At 39.2% G+C, this 23080-nt stretch overlaps 1 protein-coding gene across 1 annotated transcript in view; it reads left to right on the top strand.

Annotated features, from left to right (window-relative positions):
- The window catches only part of TRABD2B (TraB domain containing 2B), a 387757-nt gene that overhangs the window by 165460 nt on the left and 199217 nt on the right, over positions 1 to 23080 (top strand). The gene's annotated exons all lie outside the window — the stretch shown is intronic.

Here is a 23080-nt window from a genome sequence, read left to right as displayed (position 1 = left end):
GATTAATTGAGACAGCTTGAAGGCTATGCCATGTTGGTACAAATTATATTTAGTTATTTAGAATGTGTCAGAACCAACTTGTTTCATTCTAGAAAAGATATTAGGGATTTGTATTTTCTCATTGGATATTTGTTCAACTCCAGAAGGCTATGGTATAGGGAAGCTTTTTGAACCCTGGAACAGAGTGTAGGTACTTAGTATCTTCCCTGCCCTTTGTTTTTTCTTTCATTTTCATTACTAAATCCTGATTTTGTAACTTCTTTATTGAGATGATAGTCACTTCCAAATGTATTGTATTTACACAAATTTTAATATTGACATTAATATTTATTTTTTTATTATATTTTCTTTTTTAAGAAAAGCTTATGAAGTGTTCTGTGACAGAAGCAACCAGAGCAGTTGTTTTCTGGGACTGCCATTTTATTTATCTCACTCATTCAATGCCATTTTTGATGGGAATTGTTACCATCACAAATATAGAATTTCTCCTAGAATGATGGCCTCTGGAAGAGCTGGAGAAATGAGAGCCACTTGTAACAGAAACAGCTAAGCTGTTCTACCCCTGAACTGTCCAGTCATAAAACCAACTTCTTAATAGCTGTCTGATTTGTATTCCTTCATTGAGGAATGAAGAAATACAAATTTCATTTCATTTCAATTCTGGATAAATGAAAGTTGAAACAAATGAGCTTTTAAAATACTTTTTTAAAAAGTATTTACATCCATATCTCACCTTTCTTCTAAATTGCTCAAGGTAGTACATATAACCACCATTCAGTTTATCTTCACCATTGAAAGAAAGCTGAAGAAATTATTGACAAAAACTCATCCAGAGTTTCATGATCAAGTGGATTTGAATTTGGCCACACTCTCTGACCACTACAACGTACCAGGACTACATAGTCACTTTGACTTGTTTCAGTTGATGCACTCCCTCAGACTCATCTCTTAATAGTTCACTCCATATTATAAAAACAGTAGCCATATATGTAATGTATGTAACATATGTAAGGATGTGGTGGCTTAGTGGTTAAGATGCCAGTTTTGACTATCATAAGGTCAGAAGGTTGACAGTTAAAGGCCCAAGCGCCGCATGATGGGATGAACTCCCATCACTAATCCCAGCTTCGGCCAACCTAGTAGTTCAAAAGCACATCAAAGTGCAAGTAGATAAATAGGTAGCACATCAGTGGGGAGATAATAGCGTTCTGCGCAGTCATGCTGGCCACATGACCACAACCATCTTTGATAATGCTGGCTCTTTGACTTAGTAACAGAGATGAGCACTGCCCACTACAGTCAGTTACAACTAGACATTCATGTCAGTGGAAAAGTTTTATCTTTTACCTTTAGCCACATATGTGTATAGAACCTGAATACTGAAATACCCAACATTGCCTAACTGAGTTGCAAAAACTTATACAGTCATCCCCCCTAACTCGCGGATCTGAGATACATAACCTTAATATCTGCGGAGGGGTGACCTCCACTATTTTTAATTGTGTACACTCCCAGGTTGCGCGCATGGGGGCATGCACCATTCAAGACTATGGGACTTGAATATGTGTGAGCCTCCATTTTCATGCGGGGGGGGGGGGTCCAGAACAGATGCTCCATGAAAATGAAACATCATTCATGTCTTTTGCACATCATTCACGTCTTTTGCCTGCCTCTGAAAAATGGCCTTTGTAATCATAAGCACATCCAACATATGTATTAAAGCTATATGACAGTGTTAATCTTCTGAGGTGCAAATTTTTATACATGAGAATGAAAAAAAGTTTTCCTTCTTGAGCAAAACAATGCGAGTTTTGATGTGTGTGTGTGTGTTCCCCCCCAAGGATATTTCTCATATTTGCACATTTTGGTGAAATTATCATTTTTGCACAAAAATTGAGAATATGAAAAATAATGGTATTTTCACTCTCACTCAGAATAATTTGTATTGATTCACAATTTTGTTCACATTGGACATAAGAAAATTTGTGGATTTATTTTAGCCCCCTAATTATTATAGCCAAAACAGCCCTAATTAGTTATTTGGTTTTCACTGGGATCATATGCTTACTACTATTTTCCTTTGTGAGCTGTTTGGAAGACCACGATCTTGAAAAGTGTCTGAGAAGTATAATAAAAGACACAAACTTGGGAGCATCCAACAAAAAACACAAAAAAGCTGAAGATGCATCTCAAGATGCTGAAAAGATGGTTGTTTTCATTAATAAAAAAAGGTCTAGCATGTTTCAGCCTGTATTTACTCTTAAGGCTTTCTCTGTTGGCTATTTAGAATCAAAGTTCAGAAATTTCTCTACCAGGAGCACTCAAGCCTGAACAACTAGAAGTATTTCTTCTGTGCATATGAAATTTCTAGTTCCATTTTCTCTCTTAATGGCTTCTTTGTATGGAACAAACTTTGACTCTTGTCCAGTCCCCGTCTTCTTTCCCTGAGACCAGCAGGTCCGAGGCAAAGGACAAGGTTGTACTCAGCTGAGTCTCAAGAACAGGGGAGGGAAGAGTGGGTGGAGGCGAGGGACATTTTTCACCAATGGTGGCATGGCTGCATATGCAGTTGGGTTCAATACAGGCTTGCTAAGTGCAGATGCTCAAATCCGCAGATGGCAAGTCCACAGATAAGGAAGGCCCACTGTAGATCAGGGGGCTTAGCAGTTCATGATTCATTGATCTCATTGGGGCCGGGGGGATATAAATAAAGTGATTGTTCTGAGGCCAAATATGGCCCCTGGCCAGTTTGGCAGTTCTCCAAGGGTATCTGATGCAGACAGCACACCACCAAATTTTTCTGAAGTTGTATATTTGCTTATAAAATAAATTCAGGTTACCAGTATATTTATAAAATCCCAAAGAGCACAAGATAACAATAGTAATAGCAAGTACATTTCTATACTACTGATCAATGCACTTAAGCACTCTCTAAGCTGTTTACAATGTGTGAGCTAATTGCCCCAAACAAGCTGGGTACTCAACTCATTTTAGTGACCTTGGAAGGATGCCAGGCTGAGTCGACTCAGAGCCCCTGGCTGGTACTGAACTCACAACCTTATGGTTTGTGAGTGAGTGACTGCAGCACAGACATTCAACCACTGTATCACTAAGACTCCAGATATCTATAGGAACCCAGACTTCCTGTGATTTAGGATCTTTAGAAGGTTCTTCTCCAAGTACCTTGATATACTACATATCAGAAATGGAGATAACATTTTTGGTTGTGGGACACTAACTGTGGAATTTCCTCCCCATGGATATGTGACAAGTATCAAAAATTGTGTCAACAACAAACTGAAATATTTTTATTTGCTAAGGTATTTTAATCTGCTGCTTTTCTTTGTTTTGATGGGGGTTTTTTTTGGGGGGGTGTGCTTATTGTTTTTTTTTTCTTTATTTTGTTATTTCAGCTATATTCATACTCTACTTTGGTATCCTTAAGGATGAAGGATGGTTTATATATATATAAGTAAATAAATAAGGGAGAAGGTAAATAATATCATTCCTTGTTGAAAAAACACTAGAGAGTACAATTCTGAACATCCTGGCTATATATCTCTCTGTTCTTAGTAGTATACAGATTCAAATTATTCACTTTTCATGCTATTTAACATCTCTTGCACTGATACCCATCTTTGCCTTCCTGTCTCCTCTAGTTACCTTACCCTAGTTTCAAGTCTAGGGGAATCATTTATTAACTAACAAATATATTTTAACATCAAGCACCTCTTGGCCATCTGTCTTTTTCTCTCCCTTTCTCTTGTTACAAAATTCTTTCTTGTGCATTCAGTAATCTTCAAAGCATATGGCTACTCTTCCCTCTGTTTTGTGGTTTGGAAGGAAATTAGTGATTGACAGTGGGCATAAATGTATATGGTGTTAAGTCTTTAATATGTCACCAACTTTAATTTGTCCCATTCAGACCTTTGGGGGAATATGCCAGACACATGGTCAGAATATTGCCCCACAGTCTATGCTAATCGGAGCTGGAGACAAGCTTTCATTATGGCAGTTTGCATAGCCTTAAGGCATGAAACAAAAGTTGGACCATTCTGTAAATAAATAGTGAAATACATGGCGTTCCCTGCAGAATTCTGAATATGCTTCTCTGGTGGTCGAGAAGGGAGCTTATCTGTCAGAATTTGTTGTGTTAATCACATTGCACTCTTTCCCAGGCCCTTACAAGTCATTCAAACCTTTTGTCACTTTAAAACAGAAAATAAAACATTGTATCATTTAATAACATGCATCCAGGGCCTTCATTTATCAAACTTCTAGTGACTCCAAAAATTTGCATTGGGCTGATCCTGTAATTAAAAACTAGGAAAACAGTTGAATTACCATGTCTGCCACATACTGAAGAAATTTAGGTTGTGTTACTTACAAGGATAAAAACATGGGTTAGGATACAATAGCTCATAGCAATTAAGATGAACTTTTATGTTTTTTGTTAGCAGATTACAAAATTGTCTTTGAAAAAAGAATTGTGTGTTTCCAGTACAATACCTTTGTCTTTAAAAAATGAATTCTTCTTTCTCAGCACTATAACGTTCCACTCTGTATTTCCATTCCCACATTTGCAATTCTCTTCTTGTTTGCACCACATGGCTTGAAAATATCCACCACCACCCCAGAAAAAAAATCAAAAATACAAACCTTGATTTTGTCATTTTATATAAGGGGCACCATTTTACTACCTTCATTGTATATAATGGGACTTGAATGTCACAGGTTTTTGGTATCAACAGGAGGCCTTGGTTGGAACCAAACCCCAGGGGATAGCAAGGGCCCATTGTATATCCACCTACTACAGCATGTTAGGATATTATCACATTGATTAATAATCTGACTGCTCCCCAGCGAAATACAGTCAGGTTGCGGTCTGCTGGCTCATAATTTGCTACCACTGCCGCCGGGCAATTGCAACCCTGCTGCATCCCAGGTCAGAGGCTGCTATTCCAAAAGGGCAAGCTCCCATCTTGGAAAAAAAATGGCTTCTGAAGTGCACCTGGACCCAGGATGCTGCCAGGTTGCAATTGCCTGGTGGCAGTGGTGGCAAATTATGAGTGATAATACCTGCTAGCAACTTGCAACCTGACTTTATCCCGTTAGTCAGATTATTAGTTAATGTGATAATCTCCTTAGCAGGGACGTAGCCAGGATTTTAGGAAGGGGGGGGGGGTCCAGACTAAGTGCCACCATTATATTGGGGCTTGGGTGCAGCGGCGCAGCAGCACGCACCATTCATTTTTCTAATGGAAGGGGGGGGGTCCAGACCCCAAGAACCACCCCCCTTGGCTACGTTCCTGTCCTTAGTCTTCTTTTTTCAAGGAGCAAGGATGCATATAATTCACTAATTAGAAATTATAGTAATTTTTATTCTAAAACTTGTGTTAGCTAAAATAGTAGCTATGTAAATGCATGCATCCTTTAAGCTCTCAAAGAGAGGAAGTGCAGTATGTTTGTTCATTTGTGGAATCTCTATCCTTGAGAGTGGTACTCTGGGATTATCTTCTTACTGAGGCCAACAAAGTAGTCCTTATTTATCTTTACTTTTAGGGGGAAAATGTAAAATCTCTCTCTCTCTGCAGTGCTATCATGGCTTGATTGTCTCTTTTGATTGATGTAGATGCCTTTTTAAAAAAATTGTTGCAAGCCATTTTGAAGCATGATAAAATCTTTCTGAAATGAATAAATGCCATAATCTGGTTTTGGCTGCCTACAAAAGTGTTTTCCTGTGAAATAAATACATTATTTGTGCAGGCAACAGAAAATGATTTCAATATGGAATATATCTTCTTACAGAATGAAGCCATGATGGCAAAGCCCTGGGTATCAACCTTGGGAGCTAAACTGTAATTAAGCAGAGATGTCTTCCTAGAGATTTACTAACTTTAATTCATCTTCTTATTCTTCCTCCTTCTTCTGTTTTCTCTCCTGTGTTAAAATTTAGAGTAGAAGCTTCAGCTTATTTCTTTTTGTTGCTTTGCAAACATCATATGTATTAGATCTACTGCTGTCAAGGCTTCCATAACTTTAATCCTAAACACATCATAAAGCAAGACAAGGACTGTAAAACTCGGTCAAGCCAGATGAAGGTACCTATCCTCTCTTACCTCCCAAGCTCCAACTTTCAGCTCCCAACACATCCCTTGCCTCCATGGTATTGGGGGGGGGGGGGGGTGAGGGGTGGGGAGCATGTGAAGGAGTGATCTTGTAACCAGCACTTTCATGTCTTCTCCCTCTTCTCCAATGAGAAAAGTGCCATGTTGAAAGGCATCATGCATCTTGCCTGCCATAGTTTGAAATGCTTTGGGGATGTTATGAGAATAAAGCATTGTTTTGCTTTTGTAACAAATTAGAAGATAGCCTGCCAAAGATTTGAAATTCTGTGTACTTTAATTATGCTTTGCTAATGTTTGCTGTTTAGTACTGACAAGATATGTCCCTGGTGCACATCTCTAGTTACTGGATAAAGTTTTTCTGAGTTTTAATACTGAAACTTGGATTTCTGAAGTAAGGGTGTTACAATTTACAGGATGGTGATAGAGAGGATGGCTGCAGCTGAAAGTTGGAACTTAGAAGGTAAGAGAGGACAGATACTTTCATCTAATGAGACAATTTTATGGTATACTGGTTTGCCTCACAATCGGTTTAAGATTGGTTTATCCCACAATCTGTTCAGGCTTAAATTACAGGAACCCCATTGTGTATTCTATCGGGCAACTTTACCCTAAAATAGCAGAGCACCAGGAGTGATTGCCATAGACAACTCTTTTCCCTTCCTGGGATGGCTATCACTACTACTTTTCCACTCTCTGAAGCACACTACAATGTTTTGGAAGGAAACCTCAGAGCCAGGAAACCTTGAGGCCTGGCAGGCTCCAGAGAGTGAGCTTTTGCGGAGCAATGAGAGTAACAGAAACTCTCATGCACTGGGGAAGTTCAGCCTAGCTCTGAGGAGAGCCATGGGAAGCAGGCAGCAAAATTGGGAATGGCAGGAGAGCTTGAAATGGCAGTGGTCACACAAATATTTACAGGATTTTATGGGACTTATCTATGTGGTTTTATTTTTATTTCCATAGTGATTGTCTATGGCAGTAGATGACTGGGATAAATCTGAAAGATAGAATCCTTTAACAGAACCCATGATGACGTACCCTTAGGACTACAATTATTATGAAGAGATGTTTTGCAGTGCAGTATGAAATCTGCACCGTCAGATGATTTCATATAACTTTGCAACACTTTTTGAATGAGTTATGTGTTGTCAATGAATGTTTATCTACTTTAAAGAAATGGTGAAAGAAGGAGCAAAAAATAAGGAAGATTACTGCCCAAACAAATACAACACAGACATTACTGTTAGCAGAAACCTTCTGGTATCTTGCAATATCATCACTTACTGTGATGTCACTAGCAAGTCATGGTACTTCTCATACTGCTCTTGGTAATGCTGCTGTCACTGGACACAGTTAAAATAAACATCACTTTTTTTTTTCAAACAGGAGTAAGCTGTATCTAATGGATGCATGCAAGCCAGATACCTTCAGCTCTGTGTGGAATGTTATGAAAAATTCATGAAGGAGTTTCTTATGAATGATCCTTATTCATGTCTTTTCCTCCTTCAAAATCATTCCGATGAAATAGTCTTTAAGTACATCTAGGTGAGCAGATAATTTATAATCTTCAAGCTAATACCCAGAAATTATCATAGTGCCCTATCCTTCATCTGAGCACTGAATTTATCATGTGTTCTCTTGCACACCAAGGCAGAATGCACGCATGTAAAGGACTATTAAGTTGTTTATTTATTTAGAAAATGATTTCTGAGTCTTCCTTCAGACCACAGGTCCCTCCCACACCAGTGACCTGAAATTTTAAATATTAAAATAATTTAGCGACTTTAACATGTGGGGCCTTTCTTATTACACAGATATTACTGAGCTAATTTGTTAGACTAGAAATGACCATTGTATGAGGGTTAACATAAATAAGAGTGAATTGATGCACACTGAACAACCCTTCTGCATGCATACTAAGGATGTTCCTAATTGCTTGTCTCATATATAATAACAATCACCTTGGATTTTTTTCCCCTCCTGGCCTTCAAGGCCTTGTCTACATCACCGTTTTACCCTGAGTTCCCCCCAGGCTAGCTGTGTTCTGCTTACACAACACAAGACTGAAATTTCAAATTGGGTTTGCACTGTCTTCATGATGCCCACCCCTGATCCAGGTCTTCCTCTTACTAGTCCACATTTTTAAAACTCACCTTTGGTGGTAGGTTTTCACCTACAATGAGTTGCTGTCTTTTCATTTGGATTCCCTGTTCATTGCCTGGTGCAGACATTATAGATGCAAGTCACTCTGAGGTCAGAAGGAGGCACCCAGCATCCATAGCCTGGTTGGGCATCTTGTTCTGACCTCAGCAACAATGCCAGGCAATGAATGGAGAACACATTGGAAAGCAGTCATCCATCATTGCTGGAAGGAAAAAACAAGGTGGGAGGCAAATTCAGAGGAAATTCAGGGCCAGAATACTCTCAGGGCAGCCTGGAGTATACTGACAAGTGTAGATAAGCCCCAAGATAGTGAGGGGTGTTGTGTGTGTGTGTGTGTATGTTCACTCATGATGAACATTAGAAGAGGAATACATCAGAATATCTATCTGCATCCTCCTAAAACTACTCAGAGGGAGACATAACAAGGCAATAGCTCTTCCTGAATCAGGGAAGTGATAAGAGCACAAGTAGAGAAAGGATCATCTCCACAACTCCTATGTGAATCAACAAGATTCTCTGATAGGGGCTTTCACATCAACTGTTTATTTTCCCATGACTTCTGGTGGAAGGAAGATTCTATTGCCTCGGGATATCATTCCTATTCTATTCCAAACCTTCCATGACTCAAAAAGTGGCCTCCATCTCAGAGTGAAAACCACCATGGGGCAGAAGACAGTCCCCTTAATGACAAGGTAATTTGTTTGTAGCAAACAGCATTTCTTTTAATGGGGGCTTCAAGTGCATATCTTTGTCCAGCCTTTCAAAGCAAAACTGCTAGGTTTGAGGGGGAAAATCTGGTGTTCTTCACCTTATTAAAAGGTATCAAAAATTTACACTTGGGATACAATTAGCATGTTATTCCTGTAAAATCTGGCAACTATGTCCACCAATGCTTCTAGCTGGTATGGGACAATGACATAAATAGCAAGCAAGGAAGTGAAGTCATTGGTGACATTATTTTCATAGGCAGGAAACATCTGAATTCATCTTTTTAAAGTTTCATTGCTCCACAGAGGCTAGGTGGCAAACAGCGAACTGCAGCTTTGAAAATACAGCCAGATGGAAAAGCGGAAGATAGTTTAACCATTAAGTACCAATCTTATTTCCAAAAATCCTTTCAGTTACATCCAGTTTGTCCACAGCATTGAAATATAGATATTTGCCAAATTCATGGTAGAGCCCAGTCTCCAAAAAGGTACTTTTAGTTTTCAGTTCATTAACCAGTGATACTGTCAAGTACATATGTAGAACTTGTACAAAATAATTCATTGAAGTTTTTTTTTTTTTTTTTTTAAATGCTGCTTTGGAATTGTGTCCTTTTGTATGAAACTTTAAAAGCTTGTGTGAAAATCCTGTTCCTACTTCATGACATACCTGTCAATCATTAATTTGATGGGGAGCAAGGTATATCTCTCTTCCTCCTCTATATGTGACCCAAAAGACCTGAATTAAAATGACTTGGGAATAGCAAAAACAATAGTCAGTAAGTCTATATCTGATTTTATTATATATGTTTTCACTTGGAAAGTCACCTGCACACATATCCAACCCACACTAATGTTAATGCACACTATAATCTGGATTTGATTTGATTTATATTCTATTTTTCTTGCACTATGGAACCCAGTTTACAAAACTGCTAAAACCAGGGAAAGCTAAAAACCTGATAATAAAAACCACAGTTACACAAGTTATTATATTTCATTGCCATTAAATATTTAAAAAGTATAAAATCATTTAAAAACAATAACATAAAAATATAGTGCATATGCATGCATGCGAGTGCATACACATGCATGCATACACGCACGCACGCACGCACACGCACACACACACACACACGCGCTATAAAAAGACTCCCTGCAAGCAGTTACTCATTAAATGATTGTTCGAACAGAAAGGACTTTGCCAGCCTTGTCTCTCATAGAAGAGAATCCCACAACCAGGGAGCAGTTGCCAAGAAGGATCTCTCCAATATCTTCATCAGATGGGTCTGTACAGGTGGTGGGACTGAGAGAAAGTTCTCTCTCAAGGATCTTAAGACTCATATAGGGAGATGCAATGTTTTAGATTGTCTGGACCTATCTGTTGCAGGAATTCTGGAATGTCTCCAGTTCCTTAAACATTTTCTATCATATATATATAGGCAATGGCAAACCTCCCTTGTTTAAACTTTAACAAGAAAACCTTATGGTAGGGTTGCCATAAGACAGTCATGTTAAGGGCACATAACAACAACAGGGAGGCAATGGTATGCCTGAAGTGCTAAAACAAATATTACTTGAAATCATAATATAAACATGGGAAGTTTGCCATTGCCTTTCTCTGAGGTTGACTGTGACTTGGTCATTATCAGCCAGAAGATTTACATGGATTGGGGGTGGGGGGTGGGATTCAACCACTACACCACATTAGCAATAGTACAGTTGTCTCTTGCTTGTAGTAAAATGTTTTTTTAAAAATTTATAGAAAGCAACATTTAGAATTGCTCCATGTCCCATTTTCCTGATATCATATTATGACACTGAGGGATCCATTAGGAAAACCATGAGAACTACAGTAATGCAACATAGATGTGTGTTATCATTTCACAAAACTGCAGGGAATAGACAATACAGATAGTACCATAATACAGTGCTCTGTTTTTGAACACATTCATTTCTTTTTCTCATTTCTACAAACCTCTCCTTGGGACACATTTTGCTGTTGGGCTATGAGTTAGATCCCTGAGGAACATAGTAACAATAACAATAGCTTCTTTATTATCACATCTTGGGGCTTCCTGTTGGATTTCAGATTAAGTAGCAGAGTGTTCAGAGTCAAATGAGTTTTTTGGCACGGTAAATGCACTTGCATATAAAATGATGCCAGTTATATGTGGGTTGAAGTTCTAGAGACTGGTGTTTCCTGTAAAATTGGTGATGCCAGGTTCTCTGCCACTGAAGCTTGAACTGTGTCAGTGTTTCCATTATAGTTTGTTTTTCAGGAGCTAGCAGCTAAGTCATAAAACATTACTGTGAGCTGAAACTTGTTCACAAGGTTGGCTCCAGTTACTAGGAAAACTTGGGCAGTTTTTGATGGCACTTAGGCACTGGGTGGCCTCTGAGATCCTGCTGCTATTTCAAGCATAAGCTCTGCTGCTGTTGCTAGCATGAGTACCAAATTACTTCCATGTAATGGTGCTGGGTAAGATGAGGGGAGGCTAGCAGGTAATGCTCTAATTACAATAATATCAGGCAATGAAAATGAGCAAATGGGGTTAGGTGTCAAAAGCTACAGGTTTTAGATGGGCATTTTGGAGGGTTTGGTATGAGGGGATCACTGAAATAGTGTCCCCATCTGCTGCCACCACATCAGTTGTCTGCCATGTCATTGATTATACAGCACATGAATAATCATGCCACTATAATCAATAAAAGGATTCATGACTGTGTCTGTATTAATTCACCTGTTATAAATTAAAACCTGGTGATGATAGTCAGAGAACCAGCTGGTTGAAGAAGTTTGAGCGTTGAAGTAAGGCTCTAAGAGACCAGTGTTTGAATCCCTGCTTGGTCATGGAAACCCATTGGGTGACCTTGGGAAAATCACACACTCTTAAGGGTGAAAGAAAGGCAAAGGCAAAGGCAAAGGCACACACACACACACACACACACAGAGAGAGAGAGAGAGAGAGAGAGAGAGGTTCACCTTAGGCTGCCATAAGTTGGAAGTGACTTGAATGCACACAGCAGCAGCAACAATAGTCAGTTAGTTCCATAGTTAGCTTAAGGAAAAAATGTATGAATCTGCATTTAGAGCAGTAAACTGAGATTTAGGAGATCAGAATATTAATTCTTTTCCCTGGATCTGGTCTTCATTTCTTTTATGACAGTGCTGTTTTGAATACATAGTGCCAATTTTACAAAATATGGAGACATACAGAAATATGTACTGAAAATGTACTGAAATATTCCATGCTGTGGCACAGCAACTGCTCTTTTTGTTGTTGATAATGATTATGTTGTCAAGTCAGCTTTGCCTGATGGCAGACCTATGGATGAGAGAGCTCCATAAGATCCAGTTGTCAGTAGCCTGCTCAGATCTTGCAGACTTGATTGCCTTCATCCATCTCTTATGTGGCTTTTCTTTTTTCGTACTGTCTTCCAGTTACTAAACATTATTGTCTTTTCTGAAGAGTCGTGTCATCTCATGATAGCCTCAGTTTAGTCATTTTGGCTTTCAGGGAGAGCTCTTTGAGGAAAGCATTCCAATACATCATTTTTTAAAAATAATGCATGCTGTTTGGTCACTGCTTTAGGCACCAAAATGCCTTGGGATTGCATTGTTATTTTATTTCTGTCTCATTTCCACATCAATCTGTTTTTTTAAAAAAGATAGTCATTCTGCATTTTATCCTAAAATACATATTTTTATACATATTTTAATCTAAAATATGTATTTTTGTCTACATTCCATCCTAAAGCATGGCCTTTATCCTAAAATATACATTTAAGTACATTTTTGAGCCAGGAATCATACTACAAAATTCAGAGAAGTAAGTGTGAAAACCAAAGGATAACTGTATTTTGATCCATATAATAGTTCTGGAAGTGAAAATGCTTCTTTTCTTTTCTTTTTAAAAGGAAGACTGAATGACATTCTCAAGCTTTCCTTGGTTGTGATCTGGCACAGGGAAGTCTGCACATACCTTTGGCAAGGATCAGACTCCTCTTTCCCTTTCTTATTTTTTTTAAGGACCCATATGTGTTCATTTTTCTCACATGCTTATCCACTCATATTAGTCTCCAATCGTTTAGTATTTGGCTCTTACTTTTATTTCTTTCCACCCTGCAAATATTCTTTTGCTCACATGCCAGCCCCTCATATTGGATGTCCTTACAACTTTCTATTTAAAATCTAGACCTGGCAGCCCAAGATCCATTCTCACCTGCAAAGTTTTGTGTGTATGTAAGTATTATGCTTATGAAGACAGTATCACTAACAAAATCAAAACCCAGTATCAAAATCAAAACTCAGAATCAGTTTACTGATATTTTCATTACCAAGTAATTAGAATTAGTGATTCTCCTGCACAAACAATATTTGGAGAACTACAGAATGCCTGTATCGCAGCTTTCCCATTGGCTATGGGGGTGTTCCCACTTGGCAGATAAAATGGATTATATTGGCGCGATTCTGATTTGGATTATGTTCCGGGAATAATTCAATTTTTTCCCATCGTTTCCATTACGAAAAGGGGCAAATTACCCCAATTCATTTAGACCCTGTTTTCATTCCCATTTATTTTAAATCGCTTTATTTTAAAGCGGATTAATTTTCTCCCCGTTCCCATTTGTGTCTGCAAGCTGTCAATCAAGCGCCTAGGCTTCAGACGTCACAAGTCTTGGGGGGGGGGAGGTTTGGGGCAACCAATGGAAATCAGCTGCATCCAAGGCTCTTCTGTTGTGTCCCCCAGACTAGAAGGAGCCTCTATTAGTCCTAAACCCCTTGCTCTTCTGTGTCTTCCCATATTAACTGCCATAACTCAGTGCTAGGGAATCCTGGGAATGGTAGTTTATTATGGCACCAGCACTCTCTGGCAGAGGAGGATAAATGTCTCACAAACACAACAGTTCCCATAATTCCCTAGTACTGAGCCAGGGAAGGTTAAGGGGTCTCAAACTGTATTATTTCTACAGTGGGTTTTGAACTACAGGTGAGATTTTTGTCATAAATTTAAAAAGTTGTTACTTTATAATTTACTTTAGAAATATATATATATATATATACACACACACACACACACACACACACACATATACATTCATATGTGTATATATATGTGCATTCACACACACACACACAAATATGTATGTGTGTATATACCTATATGTTTGTGTGATATATATATATATATATATATATATATATATGCATGTGTGTGAGTATTTATATATAAACATATGTGTCTATCTATCTATCTATCTATCTATCTATCTATCTATCTATCTATCTATCTAGTGTGTGTGCATGTGTGTTTGCCAAATCAGATCAAGGAGGAGAAGGCAGTGGGGTTCAGTGGGTAGAGACTATGCAGCCAAAGCTCAGGCTTGGCAAATTGGATCAAGGAGGAGAAGGCAGCGGGGTTCAGTGGGGAGAGACTCTTTGGGGAAGAGAGAAGAGAAAGCTTGATCTCCCCTCAGATCCCTGGGCTTCCAGGTTCTCCTGTGTCTTCCCACAGTTCCTCTGGAAGGAGCCTCCATTTCCCCAAATCCCTTTGCCTGCCCCATTGCTCCCTGGGGTGTCTGGGGGGCAATCAAGCAGGCATGCAATGTAAAGCCCATCTGCTGCTCAAGCGCTCAGGCAGAAGCGAAAAAAGAAAAGAATAGTTTAAAATGGTGTTCAATGGCTCTCCTCACACATCGGTCTATGAATGAGGAGCAGAGGGGAGGTTGCAATCCACCAGGGGAAAGGCTATGCGAATTGAAGAAAATGGCACTGGCGATGCAGAAAGAGAACAAAGAGGGTGACACCCCCAGGCCAGCCCCTTGAGTGCTGCTCCTCCCATCTCCAGGTTCCCGAATCAGACACCATGGTCGTTCCCATTCGGTTACTGCGAATCAGACCCAGGGAGCAAAAATAATTTGCTTTAAAACCTACTTTTTTTTTTTAAACCAGTGTATAGGCATATAATTCAAATTATTTGAGATAATCCGATTCAGATTCAAATCTCTATGGGAACGATTCCGGGGCAATGCAGATCTAATTCGGGCTTGAGTGTAAACGACACCCCCTAAATTCGCATCATGATCTGCTTTATAGGCGAATGGGAACACCCTCTAAGTCAACACTTTAGCCGTAATCTTCTAAAGCAAAAAACATTATTAGCTAGAAGTAGTAAGCACTAGTTAGGCTGTGAATACGCAATGTAAAATATGTCCAATTTAATTCAAAATTGTATTCGCTGAATAGTGTGTGTGTGTGTTATGGAGAGACTAACATTTTGAACTGCCCTGAAGGAGTGGTCAGTGCCATGTGTGAGTAAATCTGTGCATGTGCATAGGCTCTTCCATATGGTTGTGAATGTAGCGAAAAGTGGGATCAATGATCATATGTAGAGACATTATCCAATGTGGGCTGTGAGATAGGCAACAATTTTGTGCCTTCCAGATGTTCTGGACTAGTTATTTTCTGTTTGCCATGTTGGCTGGGACTGATGAAGATGAAGTGTGGCATGTACCAGGTTGGGAATGTTAGATAAAGCTGGAGATAGTGACCAGCCCAATGACCATAGTTATCACACACACACAGACACACAAATTATTCAAAGTCATTTGCTACGCAGGTGACACTTCATTGGTAAGATCAGGTCTGCTGACCCATATTCCTGCTAAATGTTTGTAAGGTGTGGCTGGATAACATAATGAACCTGATCTATAAATTAAAAGATATTAAATTGTAAGGATAGGGGTTCAAATCCTACTTCATTGATTGCATTTTTCATTTCATCCCTATGACAAGCAGCTCATAGGAATCTTCCTTATATTGAGTCTGACTCCTCCCCCATTTATTGGACACAATGACTGACAGTAGTTCTCCATGTTTTTGTATGGGGCTGGCTTAGCTAATGCCAGAAATTCTATTGGGGACATTTTACATAGCAAACATCTGCTGTTTCACAGAAATGTAGTCTTTCTTCCCAAAATTTGTTGCTACTGTCTGATAGATGGCCTTCAGTATGGCAAAGGCTTAGGTGAGGAAAGAGAAAATGTCTTGGGTATTCAATACAATTAGTGTACAATTCTTTTATTTTTTTTAACATTCCTGCCAGTTAAAACTAGACCTTTGTTAGATAACAGGAATGAACCCCATAAGCTGCAGACTTTGCTAAACAGACAGTAATATTCGCCATTGGGCTGAGGACAGCCCAGGGTTCTGTCTGCTATTAACATAGAATGTATGCCAGCACACTGGCCTGAAATGAATTGTACTTGGAGGAACTTGCCATGGAAAAATGTTGCAGTCTCCATGAATATGCCAGGCAGTTGTTACTTCTGCACATTTTGCATCACAGTTGCTACCTTGCCATGTGCTTCACTGATCTACTTTCCACCCCAAAAACACAACATTTTCAGCCTTGTACTTTCTCTCATGATGGCATATTCCAAGTTTCCATATATTTAGCTAAGCCACTGATCCCCTCTTCGTGTACGTGTTTGCCAGGCAATGGCAAACCTTGAAAACTACACTTTTATGTGAGACATTCACTTTGGTGTTTTACTTATGGGTTCTTGTTTGGCTGATTGTACTTTTCTCTGTGTTACACTGCTAAATTGCTGGCACTGTTGAGCTCAAGGTCAGATGCCTGCAGGGGAATAGCTCCATTTTGGAAAGATGAGGTGAGATAAATTACTTTTGCCATTTTATTCTAAGTCATTTTGTTTTCTCACTTCCATAAGAAGCAGGAGGTTCTCCAAGGCAGCTTTATAGGATTGCCTTCATTGTAAAGAAACATATATGCTTTCATGATACCTGTTTATTTCCAAGTATACAAATTGAACTGCTAAGAATCAGGGACACATTGGGGGGCAGCATTAAGCCATATCAGTTAACAAAACAAATAGTTAATTCCTGCCAAGTTCCAAAGACAACATACCCACACATTACTTGGTGAACAATTTGATTATTATTTTTTTTAGGTTCTAAATTGGTTTTCATCCCTCTATCAGGCAGTGGGATATATTTCCATCTTTATATAGTCTTGTGACATACAGCAACCCGATACATTGGCCTGTTACAGACCGCCAAAATAAAGCTGCTTCAGGTCTCTTTGGAGGTATGCTATTTAAATGATGCATGGGTCCTAAGAGTCCGGAGGTCGCGCCAAAGCCACACTCCATTCCCAAGCACTGGAGTGCAGCTTTGGTGCAGCTTCCGGATTCTTAGGGTGCATGCATCATTTAAACAGCATACCTCCAAAGAGACCCGAAGCAGCTTTATTTTGACAGTCTGCAACAGGCCATTATCACAGACCAAACTAAACTAAGACATAGACTGCTGCCACATTGCAGGATTAATGCAGTTTGACACAACTTTAACTGCCATGGTTCCATCCTATAGAATCCTGGGATTTGTAGTTTGTTGTGACACCAAAGGACTCAGACAGAGAAGGCTAAATATCTCACAAAACTACAAATCCCAGAATTCCATACCACTGAGCCATGGCTGATAAATTGCTGTCAAACTGCATTAATTCTGCAGTGTATATGCAGCCATATTGCACAATGTCTCCTGGGATCATATGAAGCTGGGGGGGGGGGGGTGATACCTATGGTGATAGGCTAAGGAGTGACTTCTTTCCTTTTGGTCTATCCTGTTAAAATGTATACTTCATCCTTGTGGGCATCGCCACAAGAAGCTTTATATAGAAGTGGCTTACTTATAAAGACAGAGGAGATTATCATACAGGAGACAAACATTCTTCTCCTGTTGTTAAAACCTATCAATTGCGTGATCTGGGGAAAGATTATCACACCCCCGTGTGCTTATCCCCTATATAAAGTGTAATGGACCCATCATTTTGTATTAACGGAAACTCACATTAATACCAAATGATGGGGCAATTACTGTTTATGGGCAGGAGAAGAATGGAATAAGCATGTGAGGGTGTGATAAATTAACACAATTTAATGATGGGAGAAGGATTCTTGCATCTTCTGTGTGATAATATCCATAGTTAAAAAGCACAATGGGTCCCCTAGGGTGAAAACACATAAAGAGTTAAAAGAAGGAGGATTCAACATGAATTGGTTTTTGCAGAAGCAAATCATGGAGAGATTTAGAATGGATGTGAATACTGTGGGATTAGAAAAAGAGAGAGTGGAACTGGGAAATGTTATACAAGATAATGGTAGTAAGTAACCGGGACTATTCATAAATTGCTGTTGGAGACAGAAATGGAAGAAGGGATAGTCAAAGCTGCAATGGTGAAATGGGCTAAAAATGTGGGTTGCCCAATACAGTTATCTCAGTGGGAGAAGATATGGACGAAAGGAGTTAAATATATGGTGTCACTAAATATTAGAGAGAACCGCTACAAGATGTATCTGAGGTGGTATTTGAAACCTGATAAATTATCAAGAATTTATAAGGCAAAGGACAATGTTGGAAATGCAAAGAGGAACGTGGAACTTTCTACCACTGTTGGTGGTCTTGTAAAGTAATAAAGAAATATTGGGTGGCAGTAAATGATACAATAGTGAAAATACTACATATCAAGCTACAAATGATACCAGAAATGTATTTGCTAGGAATGTTCAAAAGTAAATTAAAGAAAGAATATGAACAAAAGATATTTTATTTAGTCTCACTGGTAAGAACAATACTAGCACCAAAATGGAGAACAGGGTCTATACCCACTCGAGAGGAATGGTTACTTAAGTTATACAGTATGATATAATTGATAGGCTAACACAAGTAGTTAAAAATAAGTCTTTAAGCAATTTTGATATGGAATGGTCTATAGTATATAAATTTTTGAAGGAGAAATGAGGAATAATAGCAGCACCAGACACGTAAAATATGCAAGCAATTTATATGGATGGGACAGAATGATGGAAGAAAGGGGATGATACAAGATGAATATTGAGGTTTGGGGGCATAAACACAAATAATTAGATATTGATTTGAGGGAAATAAGTGGAGGTAGGAGAACAGATGAGTCAAATTGATAATATTTAAGAGAAGTCAAAAGATAATTTAAATAAAACCAGTGCTTAAAGGAAGGAGGTTAGAGTGAATAGTAGATAAGTATGGCTAGGATTGAGGGTAAAGTATGTTGTGGAGGGTAGAGAAGGAGTATGAGAATGTGGGGAAAGGGTTTGAAAAGAAGGAGAATATGAAGAAGTAGAAGGAAAGGGAAGGCAGGAAGAAAATGTAAAAAGGTAAAAGAATGAGTTTGGATAAGAAAGAGGGAGGGGAATAAAAAGAAGATGGTACAGAGGAATAGAAAGAAGGGGATATGAAGATTGAAGACTGATGATGGAATGCAAGTTGAGTTCACTGGTGAACAGAGTTAGAGTAGGATGGAATAATTATTGTATGTTTATCAAATGCTTATGGTTTGTTTAAAGAAATGTTGATTATATTTGTGGTGATGTTTGATGAAATTTAAATGGTCAATAAAAAAAATTAAAATGCATTACACACACACACACACACACACACACACACACACACTTCAGAGTTAGTTTGCACATGCATGTTCGTCACTGCCATACCAAGCAATTGCTTGGATAAAATACCTCTCTGAGCTGAGTTTCTGAGTTATGTCAAACATGGTACCTTTGCAACAGATCCAGTTTATTTGAAAAGCTGTGAGACAAATTGGATGTAGTTGCACGTAGGAATCAGCCTTGAGGTATTTGTTTTTTGTTTTTGTTTTGTTTTTAAAAAGGTTTCTCTTTTGCAGAAATCCCATGGAAGACTGCCCATTTTTGTGAAATTCATTTTTAATGGCACATTGGAGTGTTGTGCAGTAGCCCTCATACAACATTGAACATTCATACCCCAAGTTTAATCTATTTATATATTGCACCAGTATGGCCTACAATAATGTTCAGTCATGTTTCAAACCACATTTCTGTGTCATAGGGTGTGGGAGGTAAGGATTACAGTACTGCTGAAGAAATTAGATTTCAGTTACATTCCCTTTTTTGTGTCTATTTTTTTGATTTCCAGCAGTTTATCTGCTCACAGTTTATTTCATTTCAGACTTCATGTTTAATTACACAGACCAGAAAGAACTACACTGCCTGCAGATTGTCATAGCTAGTATCTCATCTCTTCTTGGAACATTGCTGTTACCATCATTTTCTTTTGCTAGAATATTCCTAGCCAGAAAGACAAAAAAAATTGTGCCTTCTCGGATTTGCCCCTTCTCACATGCTGCTTCTTACTTTTGGAATCTCCTTCCCATTCACCTTCAGACTACCTCCTCTTTAATAATAATAATAATAATAATAATAGGATTTATTTATATACCGCCCAATCACTGGGAATCCAAGCAGTTTACTCTTTAACCAATTTTAAGTCTGAATTAAAAACCATTTTGTTTAGGGAAGCTTTCCAACATACAACCTGATATATAATGGCTAATAATGTGTATTAATGTGTACTGTTTTATAGTTCATTGTTTTAGAGTTATTTTAATGATATGATGTTAATTTTATAATTTTGCCTTTGATCTTAGACTGTACACTGTTGGCTTTTATCTGTATTTCGCTTCTTCACTATGTAAAGTACCATGTAAAACCTACGGTGCTTTAAAAATAACCTTTAAGAAGAAGAGGAAGAAATATACTTTAGTAACAACTTCTAAACCACAAATGGTATTGTTAACAATCACACAGTGAAGAACTGCCAGTGAGTCTAGCAGTGGCCAGACAAACCCACCTTATTATTATTATTAACCTTTATTTATGAAGCACTGTAAATTTACACAGCGCTGTACATGCAATCTTTTTAGTTAGACGGTTCCCTGCCCTCGGGCTTACAATCTAAAAAGACATGACACAGAAGGAGAAGGGAGCGGTGGAGGGAAAGGGTAAGAGGTCCAGCAGTTCTTCTCTACCTCCAAGGCCTGGACCAAGGCAGATGGACTGGAGGGAGGGTTTGGCTTCATAATGGATTGTTAATCATTTTCCAGGGAAAATAATACTCTCAAGTAGGATAATGCAAATACAGTACACAGCAATACAGGAAATGGTTTGATAAACAGACCACAAAAGAAAACCAAATAGCAAGCGACAATTATGCAATGCCTGGGAAGGCTACTCTGAACAGGATGGTTTTCAACTCCATTTTGAAGCTGGTTAAAGAAGTGATGGCTCTTGCTTGTGGGGGAAGAAGGTTCCAGAAGCAAGTGAAAAGGGGCGAATCCGAGATGGGGCAGAGGAAATCCTGGGCTGAGACAATAGACCTTGACTACCAGAATGGAGGGCCCTAGTGGGAAGGTGAGGAGAAAGAGGGTTTGATTAGTAAGGAGGGGCCAGTCCATGGAGGGCTTTAAACGTCAACAGCAGGAGCTTGTACTGAATACGGAAAGGGAGGGGGAGCCAGTGAAGGGATGCCAACACAGGAGAGATGTGGTCAGAGCGGTGGGTGGAAGTGATAATACGTGCAGCTGAATGCTGGACAGAGATTAAAGGATGGAGGTGAGAAAGAGGAAGCCCAGCCAGGAGGACATTACAGTAATCGAGTCGTGAGACGACTAGGGCATGGACCAGGATCTTGGCAGTAGAGGCGGAGAGATATGGTCGGATTTTGGCAATATTGTACAAAAAGAATCTACAAGCCTTGGCTGTGGTCTGGATCTGAGGGATACACGACAGAGAAGAGTCAAAGATAAAACCAAGACTGCGAGCTTGCTGGACTGGTTGAATAGAAATGTTGTTCACAGAGACAGAAAAGGAGTGTTGAAGGGTGGGCTTAGGAGGAAAGACAAGAAGCTCCATCTTGGACATGTTGAGCTTCAAGCGCCGATAGCGCATCCACTGCGAGACAGCTGTGAGGCAAGATGAGACTTGCTGTTCAAGCTTTGGAGAAAGGTCAAGGGCGGAAAGATATAGCTGGGTGTCATCAGCATACAGGTGGTAGGAAAAGCCAAAAGAGCTAATGAGTTTTCCTAAGGTGTGTGTAGAGAGAAAACAGAAGGGGACCCAGAACAGAGCCCTGGGGAACTCCAACAGATAAGGGAACAGGAGAAGAAGTCTGACCCCCTGCAACTACTGCAAAAGATCTGCCAGGCAAGTAAGATCTAAACCAGTCAAGAACAGAGTCTGAGAACCCAAGGTCAGAGAGTATGTCAATTAGGAGAAAGTGATCAACAGTGTCAAAGGCTGCAGACAAATCAAGAAGGATGAGAACAGAGTAAAGGCCATTAGCCTTGGCCAGTAAAAGGTCATTGGAGATCTTAGTGAGAGCTGTCTCTGTAGAATGCCTTGGGCGGAAACCAGACTGAAAGGGATCAAGGATGGAGTTGGCTTCAAGAAACTCAAGACAGCGCGAATAAACAACCCGTTCCAAAACCTTAGAAAGAATGGGGAGAAGAGAAATCGGACGATAGCTAGACAAAGAGGAGGGGTCAAGAGAAGGTTTTTTCAGAATTGGGGAAATGAGAGCATGTTTGAAGTCCGATGGGAAGGAGCCTGTAGAGAGAGAGCGAGATTGAAGATATGGGGAAGTGAGGGCAGAAAGGAGGGAGCTATAGAGATTAGAAGAGGAGTAGGAATTGGATCAAGAGAACAGGTTGCAGTAGGAATTGGATCAAGAGAACCTGTCTGGAGTTCCTGTTTTTATTGTGGGTAAAACAGATTTTTTTTCTTTTTCTTTTTGTGGAACCTGGAGTTTTGTGATATAAGTAGGAATAAGCTGGGAGACCTAGTCTCCCAGAAGAAGTTGTGTGTTCCATACGGGGGTTGGGGGAGTGGTATTTTTTTTATATCATTTGTATTGTGCATGATATCAGTACCACACATAGTGCCAATCCTGGTCTATGCCATTTTTGTCAGTACCATTTCTTCACTTCCATTTGTTGCCTCATAAAGGATAGACTCAAGCTGAAGCAAGCCTTTTTCTCAACGTTCCATTACAGTAGTGTTATTTAATTATGCATATATTGACTTTAATTATAAATATTAAGGGATGCTAATCCAATGATGGCTAACCCAAGCTGCATTTGTTCTGCAGAAATAATGCAGTTTGACGCCACTTTAACTGTCATGGCTCAATGCTATGGAATCATGGGATTT

Source organism: Sceloporus occidentalis, unplaced genomic scaffold (assembly GCF_023333645.1).
Source record: "Sceloporus occidentalis isolate IW3139 unplaced genomic scaffold, rSceOcc1.0.p SCAF_3, whole genome shotgun sequence".
Taxonomy (NCBI): domain Eukaryota; kingdom Metazoa; phylum Chordata; class Lepidosauria; order Squamata; family Phrynosomatidae; genus Sceloporus; species Sceloporus occidentalis.
Note: the sequence above shows the minus strand (reverse complement) of the source record. Positions and strands in the feature narration are given on the sequence as shown.